The sequence below is a fragment of the Macaca thibetana genome, chromosome 15, assembly GCF_024542745.1.
Source record: "Macaca thibetana thibetana isolate TM-01 chromosome 15, ASM2454274v1, whole genome shotgun sequence".
Lineage (NCBI taxonomy): Eukaryota > Metazoa > Chordata > Mammalia > Primates > Cercopithecidae > Macaca > Macaca thibetana.
In genome coordinates, this window is record NC_065592.1 from 91,334,108 (window position 1) to 91,360,964 (window position 26,857).

General features: G+C 37.1%; 1 long non-coding RNA gene across 2 annotated transcripts in view; it reads left to right on the forward strand.

Annotated features, from left to right (window-relative positions):
* Window positions 1-23,610, forward strand: part of LOC126937581 (uncharacterized) — a 283,668-nt gene extending 260,058 nt beyond the window's left edge. For both annotated transcript variants that reach the window (XR_007719781.1, XR_007719780.1), the window contains one exon: window positions 23,184-23,610. This is a non-coding gene — a long non-coding RNA (uncharacterized LOC126937581). The remainder of the gene's footprint in view (window positions 1-23,183) is intronic.
* The last annotated feature ends 3,247 nt before the right edge of the window (window positions 23,611-26,857 follow it).

Genomic DNA, 26,857 nt, shown 5'->3' on the forward strand with positions numbered 1-26,857 from the left:
TTCTGAACTTAATTATGATTTACTTTTTGTTGACATTATTGCCATTAAGATGTAAGCTTCATGTGAACGGATGCCTTATCTTTACCGGGAATTTATTGTATACCCAAAAAGAATTTCAGTGAACTAGAAAGGCTCTCAAATTACTATTCAACATGTTTGATTTGATCTTCTAAATCTTTAATTTTACTCTTTAATATTCTCAACTTTGATTTCAATTCTGATTTTCTTTTAATTCTTGAAATTCTTCAATATTTTGTTATTCCATTATTTCATTTCACTATATGCCACTAGATAGCATATTTATTAAAGGGATGCCATTACATGTGTGTTCTTATTGGATATATCAATTTGTTTTCTAACAATGTCTTCTAGCTTCTGTTATAAATCATCTTCGTGAATCTGTTGTTCTCCTGGATATTCACAATACTTCTAATACTTCTTTGTCTTTGTTTATGCAGCATTTTAAGAGCATTTTTTTTTTTTGCTTTTCCTTCTTAAATTTGCATATAATCATTGTACATATTAATGAGGTACATAGTGATGTTTCAATACATATAATGTATAGTGATCAGATCAGGATAATTAGCATATCCACCATCTCAAACATTAATCATTTATTTGTGTTGGGAGTATTCAACATCCAGTTTTTAGCTGTTTGAAACAATATGTTATTGTTAACTATAGTTATCTTATAGTGGTATAGAACACTAGAACTTATTATTTTCATCTAGCTGTAATTTTGTATCATGTAAGAAATCTCTCCCTATGCCACCCTCCCCCCAACCTTCCCAACTTCTAGTATGCTCTATTCTACTTTTTACTTCTATCAAATCAATGTTTTTTAGCTTCCACGATGAGTGAGAACATGTGGCATTTAACTTTCTGTTCCACGCTTATTTTACTTAAAATAGTGTCCTCCAGTTCCATTCATGTTGTTGCAAATAACAGGATTTTGTTCTTTTTTTATGGCTGAATAGTATTCCATTGTGTTTATACACAACATTTTCTTTATTCATGTATCTGTTGTTGGACACCTAGGTGATTCCATATCTTGGCTTTTATGAATAGTGCTGCAATAAACACAAGAGTGCAGATTGCTTTTTCTTTTTAAATATTGGAATGAGGAAAAAAGATACCCAGGATAACTGACAGCATTGGGGCAATTAATTTCTTGTTTTCTCTCTCCACTGTCCAATTTGGGTCAGTTTACATTCTCTTTTTAATGTCGTTTTAAACAACGGTAGTTATGTAGAGCTTGCACCCCAATTGTCAATGCCTCACAGGTATTCTTCTGAAATACCATTGAGATGAGATAGGATTTTCCTTTTATATTTATGTCTGGTTCTGAAACCCTCCAAACTGTTAAAATACAAGAACAAAAACAGATTCCTGCATTTGCTATACGTAATATTTGGGGACAAAATACCCACTGATGTTACTTCTTAGCTCCCAGTGTCCCCGCTCTCCAAACACACATATTTATTTGTGCATACCCACTTTTCTTCTCCCTTTTTTGGTACAGTTTTAGTCCTGGAATGGATGTAGAAAGATTGGTGGTGGGGTCAGTGTTCTCTGTCCCCAAAAGCAGGAGAATATCTACCTGGTTTTGTTGTTTGTCAGGAAGCAGACAGTGAAGAGAATTGAAATAACTTCCTACACTATTTATTTTTTGTTTCATAAAACATGGCTTGTGAAGTCACAAGTGGTTTGTTGTTGTTGTTGTTGTTGTTGTTATTTTTTGTTAATCTAGCACATAGAGCTGGGTAGTAATTGGAATTTCCAGACTTAAGTAATAGGTTTTCCATCAGTCTTCATTTTGGGGAGGTGTGGATTTTTATCTTGCTCTGTTTCTTCATAGGTGTTTTCGTGACACATCGGAGAGGCTGCAGCAGCAGTTCTCAGCATCTAAGATGCACTTTAAGCTGAAAGGAGAGACAGTGCTGTTTGTGCTCCTACGTGGCCTGCAGCCAAAATGTGCTACGATACTTCTTTGGAGTTTTTATTTTTATTTTTATTTTTCCCTCAGCAGGACAAATCCTGATTCAAAATCTTTAAAGCCTATGGACTGTAAAGTGATCAGATTCGCTTGACATTATGCAAAGCACAAAGCTTTTGGGTTTCATTATTTGTGTTGGGTTTAATGAGCCATATGGGAAAAAAATTCACACCTCATCATTGCGGGATGGTTAGCACGAAGACAATTAGCAGCACAGGGACATGTTCAACCTAACCTGAAGCCCTGGCAACCTTTCAGGGTTAGTTTTGTTGTTCAACATGCTTCCCAGGAGTTGTCGACTGAGATTTCTGCATGGTTAGGTCCCAGCTTTCGATGAAAGCCTAGAGCACAAGCATTCAGTAGCGTGGATGCCCTGCGTGTGTTTGATGCATGTTGACGAGCTCAAATGCACTTTCCTCATGGACTCTGATTTGCTTTATAAACCTGAAAAATAACAAAGGTTGCAACTAAATAAATGAGTCACCAAGTGAAAAATACTTCCTCAGCTCAGCACATCTGTGGAACAAATCTGAGAGACAATCAAGAAAAGTCACAAAGACTGCTCACAGGGACCATTCACTTTACTTTCCTCAGGAAGGACATTGAGTTTTGCTGAAACCGAGTTCAAAGGATGCAGCTGTCATTCTACACCCACACACACACACACACATACCACACATGCAAATACACACAGCGGCTGCCTTTGGTTTCATAGATATTTGCTCCAAACTTATGATACTTTAAGCAGAAGCCTAATGTCTAATGGTTTAGTCCAGTTAAATTTCCAACCAAAGGGCACCTGAGAGCACATATATGGGCAACTGACTTTGAGAATGAATATTCACTGGTAGTAACAAGAAACAGATCTGCAGCAATGGTTTCACTGCAAGTAAAGAAACAGACTGAATTGAGAAGAGTCTATTCTGTTTAAATCTATGATGCTTTACTCCACAAAAACACATTTTTCTACTTGGCTTTGATGGACCTTCAATTATGGGACCCATTGTGCCTAGCCTCTCCCTGCTCTTCTACATCTAGAATACTATTTGCTTCCCCTGAACTTTCTGTAATTATAGAAATGCCCTATAAATGCACTATTAAGGTAGCCAATTATCATGTGTGTCTATTGAGCACTTGAAATGCAGTTAGAACAATGCAGGAACTGAACTTCTAATTTTATTTAATTTTAATTAATTTAGATTAAAATTTAAAATAGCATCATGTGGCTGGTGGCTACATAGTAGAAAACATAGCTCTAGATCTTTACTATTAAAGAGTGGTCCCTACACAGTAACATCACCTGAGAACTTGTAGTATCCAACATCTTGGACCTCAGCATACTGAAAGTGAGTCTGTCGTTTAAAAAGATCTTCAGATGATTTGCATGTTCTGTAAAGTTTGAGAACTACTACTCTAGACAGCTACTCATGCTTCAAAATTCAACTTGAGTCATTTCTTTAGTTAACCAGGATGAACTTACCAGCAGTAGTCACAGTACTGAGGACTCTTGATACTTCTAGGGGCCTATGAAAATGTTTTAATTTCTTTTAAAATCAGAAAGAAAAATGTGAACTTCTAGGTTAAAGAAAATGTTTTAATATATAACAATGCATTCATCTTTCTACAAACACAGTCATAAGTTATTATATATCATATGCAATATTCAACGTATACTAAATAACATGTAAATAAAGGAAAGGGCATTACAGAGGCAAAAGTGCAAAGGACACATGAATGTCATACTATGGCCCTGTTCGTAACATCTTTGCATCCCTAGCATGGCTCAGCATTATCTCTTTCTGTCCTGTCGTGGTAAGGGAGGAGACCACCCCTCATATTGTCTTATGCCCAATTTCTGCCTCCAAATTAAAAAAGAAGTAAAAACTAAAAGGCAGAAATGAAATCTACAGGCAGACAGCCTAGAGCCACACCCTGGGCCTGGTAGTTAAAGATCGACCCCTGACCTAATCGGTTATGTTATCTATAGATTACAGACATTGTATGAAAAAGCACTGTGAAAATCCCTGTCCTGTTCTGTTCTCTTCTAATTACCGGTGCATGCAGCCCCCAGGCACGTGCCCGCTGCTTGCTCAATCGATCATGACCCTCTCACATGGATCCCCTTAGAATTGTAAGCCCTTCAGAAGGACAGGAATTGCTCACTTGGGGAGCTCAGTTTTTGGAGATGTGAGTCTATAAATAGATAAGATCTGTAAAAAAGTGATTAAATTAAAATGTGGTCATTAAAGTGGGCCCTAATCCAAAATAACTAGTGACTGTATAAGAAGAGAAAATTAGGACACATATTTGTAGAGAAGGAATGCTATGTGGAAACACAGGGAGAAGACAGCCATCTACAATCCAAGGAGGAAGAGAGGTCTCAGAAGAAACCAGCCCTGCCAACACTTTGATGTCAAACTTCCAGCCTCTAGAACTGCATGAAAACAAATATCTGTTGTTTAAGCCACCCAGTTTGTGGTATTTTGTTATGGTAGCCCTAGCAAGCTAATACATATAGCACAAGACTTCTTACATAATAATGAATAAATGGTACTACTAAAATATGCAAAATGTAGGCTCTCATTCATTCATTTATCCAACAAATGTTATCTTCTATTAAGCAAAAGCAATCTGTTAGTTGCCGAAAGAGATAACAAGGAATTGGATAAGTTTAAGTAATTATATCATAAATTAATATTTTATTGACTTGTCTTCAGCCTATTCCACCAGACTGTAAACACCATGACTGCAGAGTGTGTTCAATAAATATCTGTGGAATGGATGAATAACTGAGCATGCTGCTGAACAAAGCCCATTGTTTGGGTTGTAGGTTGGTTTTGCAATTGAAGAAGCACAGTCTAAACAGGCAACCGTTATTGTTATTATATAATTCCCCTTGTTCTTTTTAAGCACATCTTTCTGGCACCTCACTAGTGAACACACCAAGACAATTCTGCTCTCTGCTCCTGGCTGTTGAGTTACATTCTCTCCTGGTTCCTCCCTCCTCCCAGCTTCTTTAGCAGTTTTGGCTAAGGATTTTTCTTCCTCCTCTAGCCTCACAGATCTCTCCTCTATGCCCTTCCTTGATGGAGCATTACAAACATCTTTGACCCTTTCTGGTAAAATAGACTTTTTTGGGGGTGGTGAAGGTGGAAAAACGGTGGCCAAAGGGGGAAAGGGAAAAGGGAAGAAATCAAGCTAGCTTCACTTGGCTGTGCTGGGTGCAGGAGGGCACTTTGTGAACACCCTCATGTACATAGTGCCTATTTCCCAGAAGAAGAATCCTGTCTTCAAGGGGCCTGTGAGCCAATAAGGAGCAAAATATATGGCAATAAAAAGTGACCATTCTAAAGAAGATGTGATCACTTCGTAGTAGTGTGCTTAGCTCTATGTTTTAGTCATCTATTGTTATGTAACAAATTACCCCCAAAATTTAACAGCTTTAAATGACAAATATTGCTTCTCACAGTTTTTGTAGGTGAAGGATCTAGATGTAGCTTACATATGTGGTTATTGGTGGGATTTAGTTCCTCGCAGGTTATTGGACTGAGTTATTTGACACGTGGGTTTATCCATAGGGCAGCTCCCAATATGGCGCTGGCTCTCCCCGGAGGGTAAAGGAGAGCGAGGGAAAGACTCTGTCTTTTGTAATCTCATCTCAGAACTGAGAACCCCTCACTTTTTCCTTATTCTGTTCATTAGAAGCAAGCCACAAAGTACACCCCACAATTGAGGGAAGGAGGTGATTACACAAGGGTGTGGAAAGCAGGACGAGGGTTCTCTGGAGCCACCTTAGAGACTGCCTATTTTACTCTTGTTCACACTTGACAAATACTTTTTGAATAAATGAGTACCTGAAATGTGAGAGACTCAGATAAAGGGCTAGAAAATTCAGAGAAGGAACAAGATACGAAAAGGCTCTTTACAGGGTATGACAATTTTAGTTGGAGTTAATGGATTAGAATTAGGTTTTGTGGAGTGAACAAAACGTGTGTAGGCAAAGAAATAGCACTAATGGGAGCCTGGAGGAAAGAAAATGGGGGCCAGGAAAAATATTAGATCTGATGTCATTAAAGGTACCACTGGCGTACACCATAAAGACTCTTGTTATATGAAGTCATGAAGTTTTATTCTTGGCAAGTGGTGGCCTTGTTGAGAATGTCTGCAAAAAACCTGAAATTCATGAAGGGCATGCCTTCCTAAAGAATCAAACCGTAGTTCTGAAGACATTTCTCCTAATCCAAAGATTCAAAAGAGCAGCTGTCACTGTGCTCATTTAGTTGGCTTCCCTGGATTTTGAAAACCATCCATGCTCATCATTCCTCCTTTGCCACACTGTTTTCATTAATGTCCCTGCAAGAGGGTGGTTTTATAGCAAAACCATCAAAATTTTCAGAATTCTCAGAAGTAGTCACCACTCTAATTGCTTTAGAAGTTAAAAAATAAAAATGTAAGTGACGCATGGTGATGCAAGGTTTTGAGCTATACGATAAATAATCGAATTAGGTAGCAAGAGCAGATTTCAGAAGAAAGATTTTCCTAGGAGATTTCCTGATTCTGACAGAAAACACCAAGACATATACGAAAAAGGCAAGTAGTGCACTGTAAGCCTAAAGAAACAGCATCTCTTAAGGGCAGTTTTTATATTTCCTTGCATGCTCTCTGCTGTCAATTATAGTATGGATAGAATAAGAAAGCAGGTACATTTATCTATGAGGGAGCAAATGTATCTGTATATAAGGAAATCTAAAGTATATGTACTCAATGTAAAAGAAAATAATCAATACTAATTCCTTGAAAAAAATTATTCAGCACTATATGTCTCGGGTAAGTTCTGGAATTAAATCTAAATGCTTCAAAGTCTATGGCTGTATTTTAAGTAGCTTGCATTTAAGTGATAGAAAGAATAATTGTGAACAACAATTAAGAATCATTTTATCTTTTCTATTTGTCACATGTTAAAAAAGAATCATTCATTTTTATTTAAAATTCAGGGCAAATTTCAAAGTTATATTTAGAGTCATCTATTAATATAATATGGAAAGGTCTGAAATTTTAACTTTAAAAAATGTTTTGACATTGGTATTCATTTTACTGTTTAATCTGTTACTTTAATACCCTCTGAAAGCAGGGGAAATCTAAGGATTTTAAATGACTGAAAAGGGAAGGCATATAAGTGATCTGTTTCCAGGAGTTGTAAAACTGTTCCTCCTTAAGGGTACAATGTTAAGACTCTGTGTGTTGGTGGTGGCAGCAGGGGCAGAGGTGGGTAGGTGAGGGGTGGAGGTGGTGGGAAGAGTGTAGGAAAGTGGAATGGAGAAGGGTGATTTAATGGTAATCTGTAGTGTTACGTTATATTGAACTGTGGCTTGTCTTCCTTCCTTTTCTTCCTCATGTCTCTCCTTGCTACAGTACACCACTCAGAGCCACCTTCAGGAATGAAGGATTATTTCTCTGATCAGCTGGGAATGCTAGCAGAAGTTGCCCTGTTTGGGCACCATCTTGGTTGCGAATAACTGCTTCTTCATATTGATCAACACAGGGGTATAAAGTCCTCTTATCTCCAAATCTGAAGTTATTCCAGCTCTCTGAGGTTGACTGATGACTTAGCCAAGTCCGTACTGCTGCTCAAATTCCCTTCCTTGCACAGATGTAAATTCCGCAAAAACTTCCTACTAAATCTTCTGCATACTAACCTCCATCTCAGGGTGGTTTCCTGGTGCACCAAATCTGAATATCCCTGAAATGTTTGACGAAATGGATCACTAAATAATTTTAATGAATATTCTGCAAATTATTGACCTGACCTTATCAATAATGAGGAACTGTCTCAGAAAGAGTTCTTACACTCAAATATCTTACAATCTAGTGAGAGAGAAATGGTTAGAAAACATTAAAAAACAACTAAGACATGTTGGAAGAATGAAAGTCATAATTTATCATAATGTTATGTCACTTTTAATTCATTTTAATGAATTAAAATGAATATGGTCTCATCTAATGAGAGAGACAAAGTGGAATGAAGAATCTAATTATTAATTAATTATAATGAGATTATAATCTCATTATAGTCCAATGAGAGAGACATAATAAAGATGGAAAAGAAAAACTAAAATGTCTTTATATTTAATCAAGGTGCAAAAGAAAAACTAAAAAGTAGTTATAATAACTTTTACAAAGAAGCAAGCAGTTTATAAGGACATTTTACATGCATAATCTCATTTAGTCATTTAAACCATTGCTACAGGTGAAGTTATTAGCACAAGTTTATGAGTGGAAAAGTGAACTGAGTGAGTTTAAGTGGCCTGGCTAGGAAACAGCAGAGTTTAGTAAATTCAGCATGGGAAGGAAATAAGAACAACTGCATTCCCAACTAATTTTGTCACTCATACTCTCTTTGGCACTGGATTGATGTGGTCAGGAATCTCATGTGTTCCTGACCCTATAATCAGCCTTTGTCCCACTTCTCCTTTGACAATGGTTTATAAGATGAGAAAAAGGTCCTGAGCCAGTCTTGTTCATTCTTAAAGTCTAATACACTTTTGATTACTTTTTTTTTTAATATTCCTGTCTAGGTTTTGTGGGTTTTTTTTTTTTTTCTGTCTTCATTTTTACCCCCTTCTTATCCTTTCTTTAACACACTCTTCTCTTTTACTTCTAAAGTTGTAAGCCAGCACTGTGCAATAGAAGTCTCTAGAATGATGGAAATGTTCTGTATCTGTGCTGATCAATGCGGTAGCCACTAGTCATTGTGGCTATTGGGCCCTTGATGTTTGGTTAGCACAACTGAGGAACTGACTTTTAAATTTCATTCAAATGTAATTGATTTAAATTTAAATAGCCATGCATAGGTTGTGACCATAGAATTAGACATTGTAGTCTAGCTTTCATTGGTGCCACAGCCCAGCTGTCTCTTAAGTCTCCTAATTTCCTTCCCCCATGGTGGTGTCTCCCTTATAAAGAGGCTGCAATTTCATTCTTTCTATTTTTGTACCACTCTTTCCTCTCCAGCCCCAATGCCACGGATACCAGTTCCCACTGGGCATTTCCGAAGGTGGGGGGTACTCTACAGATGGGTACACCAGTAGTGTTGCCAGGCATGTGTTGCTGGGATAGGGAATATGGCCAAAGAGACAACTTGGTCATTGGATGGCACTTTAGTTTAAAATATTGTAGAAACATGCTGAAATTCCCCTTGATCTATTTCTTATGGTGTGAATAGAAGAAGCTTTCTTTACACCTTCTCTGGTTTGTGTAGGTTTCATATGCAACTAGTTAGTCCACTGCCACTCCAAGTAAATGATTTTACATCTCTGAATCATACATTGCCTTCTCTGCTCAGGAAGCCCCTTCTCATCTGTCCCTATCTAAACCCAAAATGTCCATTTTGCCTGGTATTTCTTGGTCAGAATTAATGACTCACTTCTGTGTGTCATCCTAGCTCTCTATTGTCTTGCTCATTATAGCGTGAAGTAGATTATTAGGATTTTAAAAATCTTTTTCTACTCTACTAAATTGTAGATTCTTGAAGGACAGGATAATGTTGCGTGCATCTCTGTATCACTCATGGTTAAAGAGAGTACCCGGAACATAGTAGGATCTCAGTATCTCTTCATGGAATTTGCACATCCATTTGGCCTCTGAAAACCACATCCTCTCCTCCAAAGCCTGTGTACTTCCTTTTCCTGAGGCCAACTGTCAGGAAATGGTGTTCTAAGGTAAGAATTTCTTTCACACACCACCCTAGTTGCCCTCCTATCAGGGCCAATGTGGATTCCACCTAAATAAATGTGGGTTCTAGCACATTTGTTTATCAACGTATTTCTCTGTGTGTAGGTGTTATTGTATTTTATTCATTTCTGGTATATTTATTATGGATTTCTTTTTATTTCCATAAATAACACTACAACTGAAGCAACATATTATCTGTTAAACATCTCCAACAGTCAGAAGGCATTATTGTATGGCTCAGTGTTATCTTTACAATCTTTGTGTGCCTCCTCTTGCCTCCACCTCTTCTATTTTACATCACTATCCTTAATTATGCCAATGAGTCCCATGATGGAACTGCCCCAATTGTAGATGTTCTGTAATTATTACCTCCTGCACATGCCAGATGCATCTGAATTCACAAAAGCTCAATATGCATTTGACAAGTTATTAAATACTAAACCAAAATGTGCTTCAACACCTACGCTTGTGAAATGCTGCAGTAAATAAAAGTGTCTGATGATGAAAGGTATTTATCCTATTTGATAATTTCAATTAACCTGTTTCAGATGTGAAATTTAAAACACTCATTTCCTCAATCCTTGCTGCCTTTCCTTGATAGTTTGAACATGACTCTTAGATTCCTTTGGCTCATGACATGATGCTATATTGAATATTTTCCTAACTGCAAATTTGATTTTCAGTCACATTCAGGCTTATCTCATTGTGTGTTATTATTATACTTGTCAGCAGAGAATCTTTGCAATTGCTTCTTCAAAACTTGCATAAATTTGGTCATCTGCAGGAAGTTATATTTAAAGTATTTTAATAACTAGTGTGGCACCAACCAATTATAATGGACACCTGCAGGAGCTCTGGGGCTGGTTTTTGGAAGCCCCCTTGCTAGGCCAGGCTTTAACCCTTTAGCTGCAGAAGAGCTCTTGGAAGTATCCAAAGTGAGGTACCAAGGCAGCTAAGGTTTGGTGGGCAGTGACCCTCTAGGTCTGGACAGCAGCTCTTTACCTACTGCTATGGAGTAGTTCAATAGCAGTGCACATCTGCTGAATGTCATTCTTAGTGATGTGTTTATTTAAGAGCCAGCAGAAAAGAAAATAATTGTTCAGGCATTTAGAATGTGTATCAAAGGGCTAGTTTCAGGCTAATGTTTGTCTGGCTTTCAACTCTTCTTTGGTTTGCACAATTGCATTTGTCCTTAAACAGTTACCAAAAGGACATGTTCTGCTCAGGGTGGAATTCACCCTCTTATTCTGAGAGACAGTTAAGGCATTGTCTGGCAGGTGAGAGACCTGAACACAGAGACTTACCCTTCAGAATTCAGGTCAGGAGTAGCGAGGCTTTTCCTAACTGAACCTTCTCCCTGAGTCCAAGTGACAAACAGGAATGAGCTCAGCATAGCAGATGGGGGGAGTGGAGGGAAGAATATTCCAAGAAGAGGGAGCACTGTGTGTAAAGACACAGAAGTGAGAAATGTCATCCCATGGCAAGTTCACACAAGCCTCAAACAGGTTAGAATTTTCAGAGATCTGGGAAGAGGAATGGTCACAGGCAGGGTTGGTGAGAGATGAGGCTGGAAAGGTGCACAGGGGCTGGGTATATAAAAGATGATTTATGAGGGAAAAATGTTAATTTATTCCATTCATTAGAATATTGATGGTAGCATTTAGAACTAAGAGAAAGAAATTTGACTCAATGCAGAAGATAACAGCAGATTATTGTGGGCCTAGAAGTGGAGCCCAAGGGAGGTAAGGTTTCCGGGTAGAAAGAGACAACGCTTGTCTATTTTCGTGAAAATTAGATCTTTTTACCACCTTGATGACAGAAAGTTTTCTACAGAAACTTTTTTATAAGCACTAAGTGGTCTTGGGGAAATATTGGAGAGAAGCTTCACAGTAGAGGCGAATCCTATCTATTTTTTTTTTTTTTAAGTTGTCTTTAGGTGAGAGGTAATCACACAGTCCTAAAAAGATCTGTTTGCTCAACCCCATCTGACCTGTAAACTAGGTCACTAATGACATAAAAATTATCTCTCAGCATGACTTTGTCCTTCCAGTAAGGCACAGTTACAAGCAGCCGGCCTATTGCTGAGTGATTAGAACCCATTTGCAACTGGAGCTTTGTGTGGTGCCACAGGTATGCAGTACAGATGCCTGTCTCAGGATCACATTAATGAGGAATCTGTCATCTTCTCTGTAGCTTCCAGCTTTAGCATCTCGAATGATATCTTGGAGATGTTAAGTCCTAAGAGGAGAAGAAACATGCTGAGGAGGTTAAGGGTGAACCAGTGAACTTCCCAGTGCAAACTTACCAGAAGTACTGCTTTTTTTCTTAAATGCTAGTAGGTTTGAAACAATGTAAAAAACCAATCAGGTAATCTGATTAACAGCTCACTTACACCTTTGCAAACTTTCTAACTGTAATAATTAATACTTCAATGAATGAAACAACAAAGTAAGAGTTAATCAAACTGGTCTTATATTTACAGTGCCTAATTAAATTTAGGTGACCTTTTGGTAAAAATTGTATTATTCACAGAATGGGCCAAGTACCAGTCCATAGCTCAGGTGTATAAGGTATATTTTACTTTACTTAACAAACCCTTGCATCTTACTTTTCTTCTTGAAGACACCTTTATAAAAGTTAATCTAATCTTTGTCCAATCTTCCTCACTTTCCAATTTAACAGATGAGAAAAGTGAGACAAAAGAGAGATCAAGTTTGTTTGTTTGTTTGTTTGTTTGTTTTTCAAAGGAATCAAGTAATTCTGGTGGATTGGGGTCTAAATTCTGAGTACTGAGTTTTTACCAAGCGTAGGGGCAGGTGGTCCAGGGCACACAGGTGTTCCCTGAGGTATCTGTTGGTATCATATGGTCTTCAGTGATCTTTCCATAGAGTTCATGTCTGAGCAACCTATTGACCTTATCCCTCTAGCCCCTTTGGGTCCATATACTCTGGCTCTAGCTACTCTCTTGGCCACATCTAGGAGGATCAAGACACATGGCATGTTTTTCGTGACAGGCTGTCTGAAGCTTTATCTGCCCAATGTGCTATTAAGGTCTTTCTTTCCCTAGGATGTTATCTCCAAATTAAGAATTCATTCATTCATTCAGCAACTATGTTTTAGGCATCTTCTATGTGCAGATACTGTACTAGGCACTAGGAAAACAGCCATTAAATATGCTTATAGGAAACTTTCATTCTAGTAGGGGCATATAGGCAATAAACAATGACCAAGATAGTGATAACATCTATCAGCGCCCATCATTATATACGCTTTAATTACTTAATTTGAGTTCCCTCCAAAAGCAGGGCCTCAGACAAGAACTTGAGTCCTGGAGATAATCCCAGGAAGTTGGAGTGAGGGGTAAGAAGAGTCAGACAGGAAAAAGGAAAAGCCGGTAAGCACTTGTAATCAAATTAATCACCACAGTGAGTACTTGAGGCTCAATTTTCCCTCTATCTTCTAAGTTACAGGATATCTCTCAGATTATCCACTTCAAGTTTGAAAAAGAAAAGCGGATATGCATTGGCTCCTGGCCCCCCATTATTTGAGGCATACCTGTAGATTATCTCCTCTTCCTAATACATGCTGCACATGTCTACTTACCACGACACAGCAAGATGCTGCCATTGCATAGAGTTGAGATTCATATGAAACACTCTGATGAAACCATGGCAGGAAGCCGAGGTGAGCTAAGGTAAAGAGTCTGAGTAAAGAGGACTGCCCCTTACACTGCTCATACCCACTTATGCCTACATGAAGCTAAATCTGTCCACGAGTCGTCAAGGTGCTAGCCTGCTTCAATGTCTACAAATACTTAACACACAAGATTAGTGAAAAAGGTTCCAGTTGCCACAGCTGTAAATGGTCCCAAGGCCTATCTTGGTGAAAATGGTCCCAAGGCCCATCAACAATCTTCCTTCTCAACTATCCATTCCACATTCTGTCACTTCATCTGGTCTCAGTTGTTTGATGGGGTAAGCCCAGCCTTCATTTCTAAAGAGTTGGAGTTTTTAGGTTCCTTGCTATTGTTGGGCCATGTTTGCTACAATCTTTGTTCATTGCTACCAGGAGACAGGGGGATTAAAAAAACACCCCATTGAAGAGTTGCAGACATGTTTCTCTCAGCTCTGTTTTGTAGCAGCAACTCCAGGTCCTCGTGATTCTCTTTGTCAAATATTATACATCCCAGAGTAATTCGTTTTGTTGTCGTTGTTGCTGTTATTTTGCTTTTGGTAGCTGATCTACCATGAGTTGCTTGAAATGACCAGGTGGGAGCTGCCATTTCAGGTTCAGTGGAATCCTTACTGTGTCTGCTGATGGGAACATTCCTTCCCTGGGACCTATGGTGGCAAATTGAAAAGGTCCTAAGGTTTGGGAATAGGAAACACTGGTTCCTTAGTGGATAACTGAGAGCAATGGTGAGATAGGTGACATCCACCTCTTGATTTCTGGATTCATGTAATCTAGCTTGGAAACCAGAGTGCTGGATATTGGCCATTAACCTGGTGCTACATGGCATCTAGAAGACAGAGATAACACTCCAGGCTATTTCCCTCAAGTCGGAAGTTTAGTCATTGTTTTATTATAGATTAACTGCTTCTGATAATGTAATATAGAGCAGGACTAGTGGACCCTCTGATCGTGTGTCCAATATCTCACTTTCTTGGCATAAAATAGGACCCTTACTTTAAGATGATGTTATGTATAATGACTCTAGACAGTGAGTTATCCCGCCCACCTGACTGGTTAGTGGTTTCTCTGCAGTGGGTAATATGTGGTGCACACTGACATGAGACACGATAGTCTACACACTTTATAGTGTGTAGGTTCACTAATAGGTTCATACAGAACCATTTGCCCTGCCTAGAATCAGAGGTGAGCCAGAGGAATTTAAGAAGCGCACCAGAGGCATTTGTCACAGTGCCGTATTGAGTTATATGTTCATTTGCTTTCATTAATGATAAGCCCATTTAGGGGAGAGTCTACATCACATTAATCTTGTGTAGGCAACGCTTATCACAGCATTTGGAATTTGGTGAACACTTATGTCATTTTGTTTTTTTGTTTTTTGTTTTTTTTCATGTGAAGTATGCATACAAATATACTTAGAGATCTTTTGGGTCTGTCTCTTACAGATGAGGAGAGAAACAAAGATTAATGATGGTGAGGGACTTGTCTAGGTTCCTGCGTCCACGTGGTGGCAAAGGCAAGACCCCAAATCAGTGTGACCCCAAGGTCACAGATGATTAGGCCATTATGCTTCTTCCTAGAGTTAAGTCTTTGTGGTAGAGATTGGGCATTCGTTTTTAACAATCCAAGACTATCAAAGACATATTAGCCTCTCAGCATGAAGTCAAGTGATTAAATTATGAAGAATTATAGAATTAATTTGTTCTTACCTATAAATAGCATAGTATATATTTTTTCATTATAAGATACAAGCCTGAAGTCCAGGCTACTGCAGAATATTTCACTTCTGATCTAATGAGTTTGGAAAATTTTCACTTCTCCTTGTGTTTTCACTAATTTTACTCCATCTTCTTTTGTTACCCCTTGAAAGAATTTATATTTAAACCAAATTAGGATTAGAATCACTAAAGCTGTACATTATAAGAGTTGAGTTTATGTTGGGCGTGGTGACTCACCAATCTCAGCACTTTGGAAGGCCAAGGCAGGCAGATCACTTGAGGTCAGGAGTTTGAGACCAACCCGGTCAACATGTTGAAACCGTATGTCTACTAAAACTACAAAAATTAGTCGGGTGTGGTGGCAGGCACCTGCAATCCCAGCTACTTGGGAGGCTGAGGTAGAAGAATCACTTGAACCCGGGAAGTAGAGGTTGCAGTGAGCCAAGATCATGCCAACGCACTCCAGCCTGGGCAACAAAGCAAGACTCTGTCTTAAAAAAAAAAAAAAAAAAAAAGAGTTGAGTTTAAGAAACATTTCAGAGGGAGGATGCCTACACTAATGAGTAAGAACAAAATCTCTTTCTGCAAAGCAATCTAGCAGTTTTTGGTCAAATTAAAAATTCTTATAAGCTGTGACCCATAACTCCTACTCTCAAGTCCCTAGCTTAGAAGGCATCTCATACAGCTCCACAAGGGGAATGTGTAAAGATATCATTTGAGTATTGTTAGTGTGGTGGAGAGAGTTAGAGGAAACTCAATGTCTTTCACCAGAGGAGTGGATAAATACCTTGATTTGAATACAGTGTGACTGTTCTTAGAAAAGCCAGAATTACAGTGCCTTAAACAAGACAGAGATGTATAGATCTCCATGTAACAGAGATCTGAGTTTCAGAAGTCCAAGGCTAATATGGCAGCTGCATGGTTTCTGTGGCTAATATTCCCTCTATTCTGATTCGCTACCAACTTAGCACTTATTCTTCCTCCCAGTCTAAAATGATTGCTCTGACTGCCGCTAGTGGGAGGAGGGGAAAGAAAAAATGGAGGGCATACCACTTATATTTAAGAGTATACCTAGAAGTCTGACACCTATCTAACACTCATATCTCATTATTCAGATCATAAGTCACGTGGCCACACCTAGCTTCAACAGATGCTGGAAAGTGAAGTTTCTAACTAAATGGCCATGTGCTCAGCTGCCCATCACTATTAAAGGAAGAAGAGAGAATGGCTATTAGAAAAGAATTAGGCCTTTCTGACATTATAAGATTGTAATAAATAAATATTGTTGAATGAAACATGGCAACAGTTAGAATCAATGTATTCCAGCAATATGGATTATTCTTAAAAAAAGAATACCACATGAAAATAAAAGCAAAAACAGAATGAAAATGGGCTAATACATAATACACTAATACACACAGATATGTAAAACATTCTTAAAAACAAGTATGGCACCTTAAAAGGACAATAATATTGTGCTAAGAAATGAAAGTTTTGTCAGTCAAACCTACACACTAAAATCTAGTTCTCATCACGTGGTCTATTGAAAAGTACATAAATGTTTTAGGGCCTGTTTTTGCTTATCTGAAAATTTAATTATAATATACTCATCTTGTGAGGGTAAGATAAGCTTCCATACTTAAAATATTTATTACAGTACTTGATACAGTAAATTCTCAATAGAGATTAGCTGTTTTTACTATGTCTTTTTTATTAGAAATTGCATGAATGTATAAGATCAGAACTTTGTGTAAAGTTGACTCTTGGTAAATGTTGGTTGGATGCATGACTATAGAACAAAAGTGTATTGAACACATAGAGAGGAATGAGCTGGGAAGTATTGAGTTACATACCAAATATTTATTCAATACTTCATATATATCAGGCCCCTGGGATACACAAGTAAGTTAAAACTAGCATAGACGCTACCCGGTGCTGGAGAAAGGCAATTAAAAATCATACAAATACATGTAAAAATTTCAATTACTATAAATTCAAGGAAGAAGACAGATACTCTTCTGTGTGTGTCATATATATAAATATACATATATGTGTATATATTGTGTATGCATACATTTGTAAATTTATATTTATATAAATGCATATATACACAAAATATAAATATGTATATTAGTATTCATACATACATAAATATATATGAGTGTGTATGTATATGTGTGTGTGTGTATTCCTTTCTAAGGAAGTTGTGCTTGAATTGATATATAATTAGGAATTAACTATTAACTAGAAAAAAAATCAGAGGAAAGAGCATTCCAGGCAGAAGTAACAGCCAAAGCATGGAAAATATAGTGGATTGAAAGAAAACCAGTGTGAATGGAATAGAAAAAACAAGAGAACAAGTGATATGAGTTGACAGAATAGATAGAGGTGAGACCATAGAGGGGACATAGACTATTGGAAGGGGTTTTGTCTTTATAGGAAGGGATGCTGTATTAGTTTCCTATTGCTGCTGTAAAAAAATTACCACAAACTTAGTGGCTTAAAACAGCACAAACATATTCTCTGATTATAGTTCTGGAAGTCAGAAGTCTAAGATCAGTTTCACTGGGGTTAATATCAAAGTATCGGCAAAACTAGTTCTTCTCAGGGCACTGAGGAAAGGACCTGTTTCCTTACTTTTTCAGCTTCTAGTGGCACCCGTATCTTTTGACATGTGCCTCATTCTCTGTCTTCAAAGTGCATCACCACAATCTCTGCTTCTGTCATCACAGCACTTTCTGCTTTGACCCTGAACTCTCCTGTCTCGTTTTTATAAGGACCATTTTGACCCTATCAGGCCCATCCGTATGATCCGTGATAATTTACCCATCCGAAGATCCTAATTAATCACGTTTGCAAAGTCTCTTTTGCCATATAAGGTAGCATTTAGTTTCTGATGATTAGGACATGGACATACAGGAGGGGCTGGTATTCAGCCTACCACAGAAGCCATTGAATTTGTTCAAGCAGGGAAAAGGGCATATTCAGATTTGTGTTTTTAAAAGATTCTCCAGTTTTCTTGTAAAGGATAAATAGAAAGAGGGCCAGGTATATGTTTGTGAACCAGTTTGGGAGGCCAATGCTGGGTCCTGGCAAGGGAAGAAGAAAAATAACTTCATAACAAAGAAGGGAAAGTAACATTTTGGCTAAAAGAAGACAAGACCGTGAGAGGTAAAAAGAACTTTAGAGAACACTATCAGTGTTATACTGGGTCTGACTTAGTACTAGATTGCAAGAGTTTTTGTGTTCACCTATCCCGGCTCCACATTCAGTGGCATGTTGATAGCTTGATACTGGCCACAGGGGTAGTATTTACACCATGGAAATTGGCCAAAACTACAAATCAGGACATTTTTTCCCCCAAAGATCCAATGTCACAGAGTACTCCACTGACATTATGTAACCTATCAATTGAGCTAAGTGGTCTCCCTCTCTTCCAGGGGTCTGCTTCTGGTAATATCAAGCTCACTCCTAATCCTGCTGTTGAACAGTACTGATTCTTAGAAATTTTTTTGTGGAGACAGATCAAATGCTAATAGTGGTTGATTTTTCAGGTTAGGATTTTTTTCCTTCCACTTCAGTGTTTTCTATGAGTTTTACAGTAATTATGTAATACTTTTATAATTAGAAAAAAGTCAGCTTTAATTTTTAAATATTCATTTAAAAAATTACCAACTACCACACAAATGAGGACATGACGGCAAACTTGTTTAATGGTACAGATGACAAATTCGTGATCTAATCACTTAAAAATGTTTTCCTAGCCACCAGCTATGTACAAGTTAGCCTTTGAATTTCCTGTGGAATTTGTTACAAGGCTTGGTCCCTTGATGTGTTCAAGATAGGGAGGAAGAGGATCAGAGAGGTAAAAATGAGAACAATAAAGAATACCTACAAGTAGTAAGTATTTGAACATATAAAGTTACAGAATATAAAACACATCATGAGAGAGTGGCAAAGCAGTTTCACCTTGGCATTACACATGGTCTCAAGGAAATAGGAAGTGAGCAAGGGTGTGATCCCCAGAGCAAGACTTCCTGAGTTCAAATTCCAGCACTACCACTGGTTTCATGTGCTTTCTGGAAAAGGACTAAAACTCTCTCTGCCTCAGTTTCTTCATTTCATTTATGAAATGGAGGTAATGATAGTTACCCATAGCATTGGGTATTTGTGAGATTTAAATTAGTTACTCCATGTGAATCCCCTGCAAGAGTGCTTGACACACATTAAACACTCAAAAAGTATCACTTATTTATTTGTTGGCGTTCAACTGCACGTATTCTCATTTATTTCAACATAAATTTTACTACAGGAAAAGCCATTTAAAGATTTATGTTAATTATAGCACTCTGCCACCTTCTTTCCCCAATGGATCTATCCAACTGAGAAAATGAGAGTGATTTAACCAAGTAAAATTGATGTAAATTTTTTTTCCAAATATGTTAGATATTTGTTTTTTCGTACTTGTCTATTGAGCTTTACTCCAACCCCATACGGTTCCCCAGTGATTTATAAGTATTACTGCTTATCTGTGTATTAAATTCTCAAAGAGTGCTATTCCAGCGACTTGATTCAGGTATTTCTTCCTCTAGACTTTTTCTCTCTGCAGTTGAATACACACACCCCTTGCTCTTCGTTCTTTCTGGCAGGTTTTCTAAGGTGTGTACCAAGTTTTTGAGGAGCTGAATATCACGTTGCCTAGAGTCAAACAGGAGCCAGCTGGCACCATTTATCTCTTCAAATTACAAGAAAATGTGAGAAACAACAGGGTGTCTATGTGGGGTCCTGCAGAGCCCTAAAGGGCAGCTACGTGTGAAAGAGTATCATGGCAATGAGCTCGAGAATTACCTGTAATCCTGGAAGCTTCCGACTTGACAAAATTTATCTCAATGTGGTTTCATGATCAGATTTTTAGATTTTTTTTTCTACCTTATGCAGCTACATCTTCAAAAGTTAGATGTGTTCATGAGAGTGATAATGGTGGGAGGAAATTCATTTTGTTACTTTTTTTGCTGGAAGCAATGCAGTTTTTTGAAGGCTCCGTGACATTCCAGTAGATATTAAACAGTTAAATTTCCTAATTATTTATTATTTTTGTTGACTTTCATCACATCATCTCTTGAGGTAGGCTGTTTTATAGTGCATCACCTTGAGAAGTAACAAACACTCCCTCATAAGCATTTGAAATCCCATGTAAGTTTAATATCTCAGTACAAACTCATAAAGGATTTTTATTCGAGTGAAAATGTTATAACACAATCTATTTGAAACCTCATACAGAAAGATTAGCCAAGATGAATATATGCATGATATTTTTAGGAAGTCAAAATAAGTAGAAATTTCTTAGCACTTCTTTTTGTGTACGCCTTAGTGAAAGAAGAAATTACATAAGAAAAATCATAAATGTTAAATCTGGATTATTAGAAAGAAGGCATAAAGGCTTATCCTAGAATAGACTTTTCTCACATATTCTTGTTACTACATTTAAGAAAATATAAGAATACAAGGACAGGATAATTCATTTTAAAATGTACATAATTATAGAATGCAAGGGAGCTGGTTGAAAAGGGTGTAACCTTGAGAAAGGTTTATAGATTTAGACTAAATGAAAAAAACTTTAGAAATTATAATTTTTTCTCTGTTGCATTAAAAAACAGATTAAATATTTCAGAGACTGATTCAGAAATCGGTATAATAAATAAATGAAAGAACTATGAGACAGTATTACTGAGTTCTGTAGGAGTTTGAAGAAACAAAATTTGTATGCATCCTTACTTTTTAAAATGCACAAATCTTATATTTATAGTGAAGTCAATTTCACTTTGATACCTGGGTAGATACTGGAACTAATCATCAAGCAGTTTATAATCCCCTATAAAAGCACACCATTCTGGGTCACAATCAACATTGCTTTGCAGAAAGTAGATTTTGGGCAAGATTGTTCAAATATGATAAAATAAAAATTTCAGGATGCATTGCAAGATGAATAATATACAATAAAAATACACATGAAAACTTTAAAATTGTGATTCTACTCTATATGTCATTTTTAGCGCACCAGAATTTTCTCTAGCATACTACTGGAGACATGGTTCTCAAACTTTTGGTCTTAGGACCCTATTATATTATTAAATTATTTTTAAGTACCCAAAGAGCTTTTCTTTATGTAGAATATAGCTATTAATATTTACTGTATTGGAAATAAAAACTGAGAAACTTTTAAAACATAAACATATACAAGCACACATTAATTAGCCAGCAGATTGAGAACATCAGAATATGTCAGGTAGCCTTTTAGACAATTCTGTTGTACACTCATGAGAGAACAAGAGTGCAAAGGCAAATAAGTTTCTAGTATCACCACGAAAATAGTTGTGACTTCACAGACCTCCAGGTATCAGGGGCCCCAGTGGTTCCCAGGGCACACTTTGAGAACACCGTGCTGCAGGGTTGGTAACTGAAATATTATCAGACATTTCAGTGAGAGGAACCAAGAGTGTCTCAAGGAAAGAATTTATTAAATATCCCTCAAGGTGTAAATTCTGTCTAAAAGTTAGTATTTTTATTAGAGCTCCCTGGGTAATATCTTCAAGCATACGAATTTTATTCAAGGAAAAATAATATTAGAAAGGTAAGGGGTAGGGGAGAAGGATTTGGTCATTATTTGATGGACATTTATTAACTAACCACATTATGTAGGAAGGACTGGAGAGACAGAAAAGATCTTAAAGAACTTGAAGCTGTTCCTTGACATGTTCACCATCAGGGAGAGAAATCTGTGTGTGTTAATAGAGTTGTGAACAGAAGTCTCAGGCAACCCAGTGGAAGGAAGAGTGATTTGTGCCAATTCATTTGAGGAAGTCTTCATCAAAGAGGCGATGCTCATGACCAGGTGTGCCCAAGCAGTGCACATGCTGAGCAGAAGCACTCCAGGCAGTGAGTTCAGAGAAGAGCGCTACAGGCAGAGTGTGACTCTGGGCAGAAAGACATGCAAGGGCATGACTCCAAGGAATGGTGATCTTTCAGTAGCTGGAGCAGCAGGTGTTGTTGGGGTAGAACATGTGGGAGAGGTTGGGTGCGACTGCAGAAGGCTTTTTATGCTCACTGAGAAGAGTGGGCATTGCCCTGTAGAGAACAGGAAGCTGCTGAAGTTTTTTTTTAGCAGAGGGATGATTTTTCAGAATCATGTTTCAGAAAGTCAGTTCAGTGGCTCTGTGGAGGAGAAAAGGGATGAAGCTGAAACTAGAGGTTGGAAGCGCACTTTGGAGCATCTCGGAATAGTCTAAGCTAGAACACTGTGTTGCATGGGCTCCGAAATCAGTCTGCTTAGGTTCAAACATTAATTACTCCCTTCATTTGGGGACCTCAAACAATTAGCTAGCTGTAGAGTAGAGGAGTGCCAGTAGCTACTGTAAGAATGACTTGACACAATAAAATAAAGTAAAATGAAACAACATTAATGCACTACAGCTTTGTAATCAATATTAATTATCATTATGGGTGCATTAAATTATAGGGAAGAGGGAAAACTTGGAACAGATTTTAGAGATATTTAGGAGTTAGGATTCACAGGATTTTTGTGAAAATGTTGGATGGTGGTGAGAGACAGTGAAATTATTTCAGATGTTTAGATTCAAGAGAATTCTGGGAAATGACAGATAATAGGTAATGGAGGGACGGGACAAAAGGCATGAGGATGCGGAGAAATTAAGACCTGTTTTCACTAAATAATGTTTGTAAAAATGATGGGAAATGTTTACTGCGGTTACCTCGCATAATATGGAGGTGCAGTATGTGCCATTGATGATGAAACGTATCCAAGACGTTTTAAGGAACAAAATGGAAAAATTCATTTGTGATAAATCTCACAGACCAAATCAAGGGAGGAACAGGGTAACTAAGCTTCTAGAAGAAATATGTAATTTCTCAAGAAAATCAATTGCTCTCCTTGAGGACTAGAGGGTAACATGCAGCCTTTAAGGAAAGAATAGGTGCAAATTAAGAGAGAAGTTGAGAATTAAAGCTGGCAATGTATTTTTTTTCTATAGCATAAAAAACCAGCACATTATCAATGTATTACAAGAAAGATGAAGTGCTCAAGTCCACACAGCCAAAAGGTCCAGTCTAGGTAAGTTTCTGTTATAATAAGTCAATTTAGAATAATAAAAGTTGTTAGGAAAAGGGAAGCTTTTATTGACTTAAATGGTCAAAGGGTGCTGATTTGAACGAAACACAAATTCTCTGAAAGATGTACAGACTTTCTCATAGATTTATCAGTATTTTAAAAGGGGATGAGTGAAAACTAGAATGAAATATTATTTTCTCAAACACAAATAACCGATGTAAAGTAAAACACTCGAGTGATCAGTCGGGCATCTCTGCGTGCTGTGCTTATGTTAGCTATTTGCAAAGATGTGGGAGAAATCTCAAGAAAATAATTACTTGGAGGAAGAAAGTTACTAATCTCAAGGTAGAGGAAAAGGTAAAAGGATTAAATGGAGGGACTTCTGTTACAGTGATAGTATTCTGAACCATTTATTTCTTTAGGAGAAAGGAGAGGTGAAGGGGAGTGGGCAACCATTGTCTTTGAAATTAGAATAGCTCATAAAATAACTGACTACAAGATAAGTATTATTAGAATCTGTGCCAATTCACGGACTGTTTGCATTCAGACACTGGTCATATTTTACTATAGTCACACGTGAATTGACAAAATGTGAAGCATTTTGTATTTACAGTTCAGTGGAATAATTTTTCTACTCTGACTGCTTGAACGTATTGTTTGGCTTCAGGGAGAATTGCTCATGTTCTTGGAATGGAAACAGATCTGAATAATGGTATTATCAAATTAAAGGCTGGTCTTTAGGCTTAAGACATACTAGGTATGTCTTGAAAGCAATTTTTTTTTTCTGTTCCTCTTCTGTTCCCGTACTGAAATACCATTGATCTGTGCTTAAAATGGAAATGTGGATTCGTACTCACCTTGGTGAGCGAAAAAGGATGCCACACAGGGTGCTAGTTTCCTACCTCAGTATGAGAATTCACAGTCTCTTGGGATAGAAGTAGCACCTTCCACTTGTTCCTCCCTCTGCCTCCCAACACACACACACACACACACACACACGCGCACACACACGCACACACGCTCTCCTTGCTCATAAGCCTTCCTTAGGGTTATAAAATGGGTGAGATCTTTCTGAGATCTAAATATAAAGGAACGCAATTTTAACATATTGTGTCATTAAGAAGTTTAGGAGCTTTTAGACACAATCTGGAAGTAGTGGAAAATTAGATGCAGTGTTGCATTAGACATGTTTTTAGTATTTTCTTCTTTTTGTAAAAGCTGTAATTTTCAGAGTTAAGAACCAATTTAATGTCCCTGGAGTTACAGCTTTTTTGTATCCATTGTCCATTAGGTGAATTACTAAGCCAAGAATGGAATCCATTTATAATGTATAAAATACTGTGAAATGTCTTAAAAACAGTCTTTGCAGGGGGAAAAAGCATTGGGAGTCCATTAAATTTGAAGACAGTGAGTTCTGAGGTTTTCTTATAATCATATAATGGTTTTTTGTGCTTTGATAATATGATGCATTAGATATTGGAAGATTTATTTAAAAGTTTGAATTCAACGAAAATTTATATAGAACTCATAAAATATATTATTTTTGACACTCCAGACAGCTTTTAAAACTGAGTGTATTGTCAAAAAACACTTGAATAATATTTATTATATTCTAATACAAATTAATAGGTAACCACTAAAATGCTACTAAGTGTCTTATGATGATATTGTCAGTACTGCTGGCATTTAATAGGCTTAGAAAATTTGGTTTATAAGTTGTTTTTGAACAAATTCTAATGATGCCTGAAAATTAACTTGTTCTAGAAAGATTCTTTATAAGATGTATGTGATATATATGTATGTCTGTGTGTGTGTGTATTTAGACACACAAACCCATTTTCAATGACCAGATTTAAATTAATAATAAATTGAGGATTTGTGTTGTACACATTTTTGTACACTATATTGACTGCTGTGAGATCCCAAACCATAATTAATGTTTTGCCAAACTCTCCTTTCATATAAAAGAAGAAAATTTCAGAAAAACAAGCCGACTTCAATTTTTACTTTATTTAATAAATAAATAAAATGTTAAAATGTTATTCCCAGAGTATTTTCCAGGATCCAGACAGCTGCTGCCAAATCTCAGAAAGTTATTACTCCTGTAGCAACAGCCCTATATAGTATGTTGAACCGTACTAAATTGTCATCTATATTGGTCGAAACCAGGTGGCTAGCAGCTACTTCGTAAGACTTAACCTAATAGTAATCTTCAGAAGGACAAATGTTTGGCATTGTTATGGCTGAAGTACCATTTTTTAAAAGTCAAATAGTGCTTTCTATTGTCACTAAGCCGAGAAATGTAATGTACTTAATGAAGATTCTAATTAAGACTGTTAATGTATTTAATGAAGATTCTAACAAAGATTGATTCTAATAAAATCAGCAGTTTTCTTCTCATTAATAGGATTTCGTAACTGAACCTCTTACTACTCAGGCTGTGATAATTCCTTGAGATATGGATGTACAGATACATGTTCATATTTCCTACTGTATCAATTAGAAAATTTTCTTTCCAGCTGAAAGTTACATAAACCCCAGCTAGTCATGGCTTATGTAAATGCAAGGTTGTTTTTTTTTTTTTTTTGTCTTCACATAATAAAAGTCTGGAGTTAGGAAGCCCAGCAATGGTGTGATGGCTCCGTGATGTGATCATGGACCCAGCTTCTTCCTATCCTTCTGATCAGCATGTTTAACCTTTTAGCCAGCTGACAGCTACAGCATCATACCTAAGACAAGAAGAAGAGAGAAGGGATGGCGTGGTGCTAGCCTCATCCACCCCTTTCATTATGAGAGCAAATGTTCATCTACAGATCCCAGCTTATGTTGTATATGTCAGGAAAATGTCATATGACTATACTTGACAAAGGCTGGAAAGATAAAATTTATTTTCAAAAGTCTGTAAGAACTGTAGGAGAGAGGAGGTAAAGAAATACTGGGAAAGTGTTGGGTTACCAGTCAACAGATCGACAGTGTCTGCCAAATTTCACTTATTTCTTTTTCTTTTCCACTCTTTCTGGTGTTGGTCAACCTATGCATTGTTATACCTTGTGACTATTAGACTGGAGCATACAAAATTTCTAATATTTATATATTGTTGATGTATAAGAATGACAATCCCATATGGCTTAATTTAATAGTTGCATTAAAAGCTTTGATAAAAGTTCTTATTATCAAGTACACAGAAAATAAACTATGAAGGTTTAATATCAATATTATTCAGTCCATTTAAAATTTCCAGTATCTTTGAAAAACATTTGAGTCCATGTGGTAAATGGTAAATGAATAATGAAGTTACTGAACTTACTGAAGTTCTGAATGCCACGTAAATTACTTTATGTGGAAAACTTTTAAAATGTGTGCTCCAGGTAAAATGGAAGGAAATAAGTTGGATAATATGAAGAGCTCCTTTAATGTAAAAGAACTGGTGCTTACTAGGTACTGGAAAAGACACAAAAATCGATCAGAATTAAGATGAACAAGCTCTCAAGGGACATAAATATGGTAATTGTACACAGTGATGACAAAATGCTGACACTGAGTAGTTATTTGATCCATATTACATCTAGATTTCTGTAGCAACTTTGATTACTTACG